We start from the raw sequence: 7,379 nt of genomic DNA, 5'->3' as shown, positions 1-7,379 counted from the left end.
CCGCAGGGCGCCCTCTGGCGGCGGCATCACTCTCTCCTTCCAGGGCTGCCTGTTCAGTTTCTCCTAGAAGAGTCCACCTAACCTTCGTGCCGCTCGTTTTCAGGGTCTCATTCCATTCTCTCCTAGCAGATACCCTGTCAGCTCAGCCCATTGCAAGCACCCAACTTTCCATACTCCACGCTAACCCTAACCCTAACCCTGACCCTGACCCTAACCCTGACCCTAACCCTGACCCTGACCCTGACCCTAATCCTAACCCTGACCCTAACCCTAACTCTGACCCTAATCCTAACTCTAACCCTAACTCTAACCCTGACCCTGACCCTGACCCTGACCCTAACCCTAACCCTGACCCTAACCCTAACTCTAACCCTAACTCTAACCCTAACCCTAACCCTAACCCTGGTTGGAATGAAAAAGGAAGGAGGGGAAGTAGAGATAGTGAGTACAGTCAACTCTTGAATTTTTCTGTGAATGGAAGCAGAGAAATCAGGCGGAAACTGGCGTTAATGTGGGGTCAAGGGAGGACTTTTTAAAAAATGGGAGGTATTGCAGAATGTTTGCTAATGGGAGTGATTCAGTAGAATAGAAAAAAAGTGATGATGCAAGAGTTCAAAAGGTTTCCAAAATAAATAAATAACCCCGTTTCTCAAAGCTCTTAGATTCCAGGACATGTGCTTTCCCACCTGCTGCTCTACCCCCTGGAGTCTAACTGGTAAGGGCCCCAGATTTAGAGCAGGTGGGAGGCAACCATAGGCAATACACAAACTTTCATGTCCAAGTTTCTCTTACAAATTATTACTTTATTATACATGACATTTCACAATAGGATTTTAAAAACGAATCTTTATTTTAAAATACTAACTTAAAATTATGATGCTACATCTAGTTGAGTAAGAGGATTTGTAGCATCAATTAAATAACAGTAGCTAAACTAAGAAGAGGTCAATCAAACTTACTTGAAAGAGAAAACAATGCAGATGTCCTCTTGCGGTTGTGGGTGTTCAAGACCCAGCTGCTGTGGAAACTGCGTCAAACGTGCAGGTGACCCTGGATTCTTGAGCTTTTACTGCATAAGCCTCCTCCTGCCTGGGGGAGAGGGGGCTCATGATCCCGGGGATCCCCTGACATGTTCGGTCCTCTGTGGAGAAAAAGGACCATCTGGGAAAGGCTGGGACTTGGACTCAACCTTGGCCAGCATTTGCCTGTTGCAATCATTTTCTTTCCTTAACTCAATGAATTTTCAGTCGACATGGCTGTGTTCCAGTTTTCTTGAGGTTTTTTTTTTTTTTTTGGCATGGAAGGTTGTCTCCTTTCTATAATTTCTTGCTCATGTATCCCTCCATCTTCTCATACAGGTTGCAAATCTTCACCCCACACGGCCTGACAGAGTCATTGGCTTGTGTCATTGGTCCATTATTCTCACTACACCGTTCCTTTCACAGACTTCATCGAAGTCAGAACACTTTTTGCCTAGCACCTTCACAATTCTTAAAATGTGTCATCTCTTCAGTATCAAAACAACCACCACAGCGCATACCAGGGTCCTCCAGGGAAATGCGTAGGCACGTGGGACTGTCTCAAGCTTTCAGGAATCACCAGCAGAACACTGCACAGGTGCTGCAGGACTAGCTGAAAGGTGAATGCACGGCCGACAGGTGGCCCTCCATGACTGGTTGGGCGCTCAGCTCTGTCTCTGAGTGCCAGTGTCCTGTGTGCCATACCTGACCGCGACGGAGTGTTCTATTCCTAAGTAAACAGGTACCTAGCAACCAGGGCAGATCAGTTGGGCTGGGGGAGGGGAATCTAGCAGGTTCTAGAAAACCATTTTTCCTACCTGTTCTCTGAAATAGAACGTGTTCTCACGTGTACAGGCACTGGGCTCACATGTACACCCCATAAAGTGTCGCTTACCATTAGCACCTTGCATTAGTGTGGTGCATTTGTTACCACTGATGAACCAACATTGGCACATTAGTATCAATTAAAGTCCATAGTTTACATGAGGGCTCATCCTTTGTGTTGTGTAGTTCTGTGAGCTCTGACAGATACATGATGTCATGTGTTCAGTATCAAACAGAATAGTGTACAGCCCCCTCAAATTTCCTGGGCTCCACCCAGTCATCCCTCCTCTCCTCTTGAACCTCTGGAAACCACTGATGACTTTCCTTGTTCTGAAGGCTGCGTTGTCTTTCAATTAGTGGTAGCATGGCATATCTTTCTCCATCCCTTTAGTTTCCAAATAATTATGTCTTCCAAATTAGTTTATTGTACACAAAATGCACTTGGGTGTGGTTTTCTTATTCCTTATAACAATCCATGTCCTTTAACTTATACATTTAGACCTTTGACATTTAAAGTGATTGTTTATATATTTGGGTAATATCTATTTTATTTCTTTTTTTTAATATATTTTATTGATTTTTTACAGAGAGGAAGGGAGAGGGATAGAGAGTTAGAAACATCGATGAGAGAGAAACATCGACCAGCTGCCTCCTGCACATCTCCCACTAGGGATGTGCCCACAACCAATGCACATGCCCTTGACCGGAATCGAACCCGGGACCCTTCAGTCCGCAGGCTGACGCTCTATCCACTGAGCCAAACCGGTTTCGGCTCTATTTTATTTCTTATTGTTTTCTGTTCGTTGTCTTTCTTTTTTCTTTTGTCTTCCTCTCTCTTTTTCCTTGTCTGGTTTTAGTTGAGCATTTTATGTGATCCCATTTTGTCTCCTCTTAACATATCAATCATACTTCTTTTTAAAATTTTTGAGTAGTTATCCTTTGACTTTGCAATATGCACTTACATCTTATTCAGGCCCACTTTGTTGAGAATTTGGATGGATATGAAATCCCAACAAAGTGTGAAAGAGGAAAAGTCATTTTTAGATGAATAAGTCTTCAAACAATGCACCATCCAGGCATCTCTATTTGTTTAAGTCAATGCTTTCCTCTCCCTTTAAATTCAAAGGCAATTTTTAACTGATACAAGTAGTATAATCATTCTTTGTTTGCTCTTTGTTTGTTTTAGAAATTTGAAGCCGTATAGAAAAATTCTAAATGAATTCAGGGTAGTTGGGGGAATAGACACTGGGGGGGGATGAGGTTGGACTTGAGACAGTAGTTTTTCATCCGACTGGGACACTCATGAGGGTGAAAGGGGCACCATTAAAATTATACTGAGAAAATAAGCATAAATCAGAAATGTTCCTGGAAAACTGGATGCAGTCACCCTAATTATAAGCCCCGTAGAGTTCTTTTGACTTTTTAAACTTTGTGCATGTATTTCTCTTCAACATAAAATTAATCTTAAATGCAGACTGATAAGGTTTGTGGAGTCAATGAATCCAGCTTCACAGTCCATGCAGAAAGGACATCAGTGATATTCCTGACGTGTAACCATCTAGTCTTTGCTCAAACCCTTTCCCTGGCTCACGTTAGGTCTACTACAGGGCAGCTGTAATGCCAGCTCCACCAATAGGAATATAATACAGAACCCTTTCTCTTCTATGGCTAGCCCTGGTTTTAAAAGTGCATTGTTTCTTTAGTCCAAAAGACGTGACACTGGTACCTTGTCCAGTCCCCCAGCTCTTCGGCCCCACTGTGCTGTGTTTATTAGTATTAGAGTGAAAAGTGGGGAAGGCGGGTTTGTTTAGGCTAAGAACCAAGACTTCAGAAAGGATTTATTGTGTCGGGCAAGGTCATACATAACCCTGCAGAAGGTTTGATTGGCAAGTGAAAGGCTCATGCATCAGAGAAGTCGCTGACTTCAGTGATGTATAACCCCCGGCTCCATGCCTGCTCCATTCCTCTCGCAGGCTGCCATCTTTGCCCTCTTGCTGTCCTATGATGTAGGACGCGGCCAAGATTGACAGAGAGAGAGAAGGTTGAAGGGCAGTGGTTAAAATGTCACCTATCCAGACTGAAATCCAAATGGCTTAGTTTACCATGATGTGTTTTAATAAATGAGAGTGAAAACGGAAGAGGTTGTGGTTTCTAATCAAAGTAGTGCTTTAGCTACTGAAATGCAAATGGTTTAACTGGTAGGGGAACACACGTTAATTAGGTCAAAAAGATATATTAGGAGGAAACTAAAAACATCATTGCCACAGTTAGATCTACAGCTGGTTTGTGGCAAAAGAAGACACACATGGAAATTACAGAGTCAAATGTTAATATTTTAATCTTCTATTGCTTTGTAACTTGAGTGACTATTTTAGTTTTATAATAAAAACAACCTTTGCATTTCACTGCAGGTATTTTAACATAGAAACAATATTACTGATTCTCAATCACAGTGTGTTTTGTGCTGTTTGAGCGCTCTGCCTTTCCTGAGGGTGTACTGATTCCTTGATGGTAATAACACTTACCTCAGAGCTAGACGCAGGCTGCAAAAATGATGTTTACTTTTGCCTTCTGTAAACTGTTGAATTTAGGCGATTGTATGTTAGTTTACAATTTTTAAGTGGTTAACTGAGCCTTAAGTGTACAGTATATTGTATAGAATATAACCAGAGGATCTCAGAGACTTCTTGTGGTGGTGGTTATTGTTTTGATCAAAGAATGGTCAAAGAACTTAGAATTAGTTAAGTACAAATGTGGAGCATTTTCTGCCCTCTAGTGGCAAAAAGCAATTTTGCAATATTGGTTACATTTCAGTGTTTTAAATTATAAGGGAAAAGCTACATGCTATTTTATAAGCGGTTTGAAAATTATATAGGTACATTGCTATAGCTAATTAGTATTGTTGCATATTTTAAGAAAGATACACAATATTTTTATGTTTTATTAACCACAATATACTAATGCCGGGAAATCTTACAAGAGGTAAAATAAATTTTGAGATAATTTTTCTTTGGGATTAAACATTATTTCTCTGCCTCTACAAAGAGTATTAATTCAACATTAATCTCATTATAATTTAATTTCACTCCTGATTCTAATTGTGATTTTCCTATTTGACTCCTTTTATATGTTAGTTTCTATATTTAGGAAGAGAATAACGGGCAATACTTCCCATTTCCTAAGCTACACATAGGAATAAATGTATGTTATATTATGAAAGGAAAACTTCATGATACATGAGAAAAATAGGCCATTAGGAAGAATTTGATAAAGCCCTGAAGTTCAAAGTGCTATAAAATAGTTCATGAATGATTTTTGACCATTCTTTTTTTCTCAGGAAAATTAAACTATCCAAACTCTTCATTTTCATAACTGTTATGAAATAAATACCTTCTCGTGCCTGAAAGTTTCAGATATTTACAGAGAACCATTAGCTCTGGGCCCAGCTGAGATGATAACATAGTTCAGGAGATAAAAAGATGAGCAACAATGACTCCATTCAAAATAAGCTTAAAGGGACTATAGGGAAAATTTAACATTCTGGTGAAAAATGTGATACTCCTACCTAACATATTAGTCTGTCAGAATCAGGGCATCTCTAAAAAGCATCAACCTTGGACCTGGAGAGTATTATGCTAAGTGAAATCAGTCAGTCAGAGAAAGACAAATACCCCATGATCTCACTCATATGTGGAATCTAATGAACAAAATAAATCGACAAACAAAATAGAAACTGAGGCATGGATACATGGAACAGACTGACAGCTGTCAGAGGGGAGAGGGGTTGGGGGACTGGATGAAAAAAAGGTGAAGGGATTAAGCAAAAAACATATGTATATAGCTCGTAGACAGACAAAAGAGTGGTGATAGCCAGAGGGAAAGGGGTGGGGGGTGGGTAGGTGGAGTGGGCAAAGGGAGGTAAATGGGAACGGAACGACTTTGTTTTGGGCGATGGGCGCACCATGCAGTGCGCAGGTGATGTTTTATTGAGTTGTACACTTGAAACCTGTATGGTTTTGCAAACCAGGGTCACCCCAATAAATTCGATTTAAAAAGCATCAATCTTATTGTTGTCATAGGAACTTTTTTTGTAGGCAAAACAACGCGAAAGCTTTGGGATTGGTATTATGTAGGTATTAATAGTATAATTAGAGAATAGATGATGTTGAAAGGGAAGTGAAATGCACTTAATGCCACTAAATTGTACATTAAAGATGGTTCAAAGGATACATTTTGTTATGTATATTTTTCCACAGTAAAAAAATAAAACTACATAAGAAAGGCAAGTGAAATCTCTCTGATTTTTAAACACTTCTACCAACAATGAAAAAATGTGCAATACCTAATACACCTCTCAGGAAGTCAGGGTCACTTAATAAATAGTCATTTAAAATAAACATTGGATGTCATAAAGAGGGACAAACGTTCACCGCACAGTATTTTCCTGATTCAAGCCTGACTCTAAGAAGCAAAGTGATTATAGTTCCCACAGGACAGTGGGCAACAGACTTCCGTCTGGGGGAGAGGAGGGAAAGGCTGAGATACTGGAATACTCCTACGGTTCATGTCAGTGAATTCTATTCTGACTTATTTTAATTCCTTTACTGCTTTGTCCTAATTCACGAATGAGATCTGTAGGAGACTGGAAATAACCCAGAGATTGAAAGACGAGACCTCCCCTTGCAAAAGCTTATCTACTGATGCCTCCACTTGCCAGTGACTACATATTTCAGTGGCTCCTTTGACCAGTTCAGTTCTCCATCGAAGCAGAAACTGATAATTGAATTTCATCATCAACAAGAACACTTTGGTTGGGGTGGGGGGTGGTGGGAATCATTATTGCTCCTTTAGAGTCTAAGATAAAAATGGCCCAGCGTTTATTCTGTGAAGTCTTTACCCTTTATAGTCATTACTGATAGATAGTTACTTATTACTGACAAGGTAGGCACCTCCTTACCTGCTCTTAAGATAAACACTTTATTAAAGCTGTCCAGGCATCTACGGTCTTTTTCTTTCCTTCCTCCTTCCCTCCCTCTCTTCTTTTCCTCTTTATAAAATCTGTATTCAGTGTTATAAAATAGTGAGGATTTATTCCTGCGCTCTAGGGCATCATGTTTTCTTTTTAAAGCTCAATTCAATAAATGTTTCCCGAGTGCTTCACATGTTTGAGGGCTGGATCGGAGGTGGCTGTGTGGTGGAGGACAGGTAGCGGATGGAGGAGAGCACAGACTTTGAAGTCAGACAGATCTCAGTGGAGCCCACTTGTTAGGTTCGTTTCTTTAGAGAGTTCTTCCTTTTTTAAAAAAATATACACTTATTGATTTCAGAGAGGAAGATGGAAACATCAATGATGAGAGAGAACCATTGATCAGCTGCTTCCTGCACACCTCCTACTGGGGATCGAGCCCACAACCCGGCATGTGCCCTTGACAGGAACCGAACCTGGGACCCTTCAGTTCACAGGCGGACACTACCCACTGAGCCAAACTGGCTAGGGCTTCAGAGAGTTCTTTCTGAGCTCAGTTCTCATGTATA

This window comes from Myotis brandtii, unplaced genomic scaffold (assembly GCF_000412655.1).
Source record: "Myotis brandtii unplaced genomic scaffold, ASM41265v1 scaffold17, whole genome shotgun sequence".
NCBI classification, from domain to species: domain Eukaryota; kingdom Metazoa; phylum Chordata; class Mammalia; order Chiroptera; family Vespertilionidae; genus Myotis; species Myotis brandtii.
Note: the sequence above shows the minus strand (reverse complement) of the source record.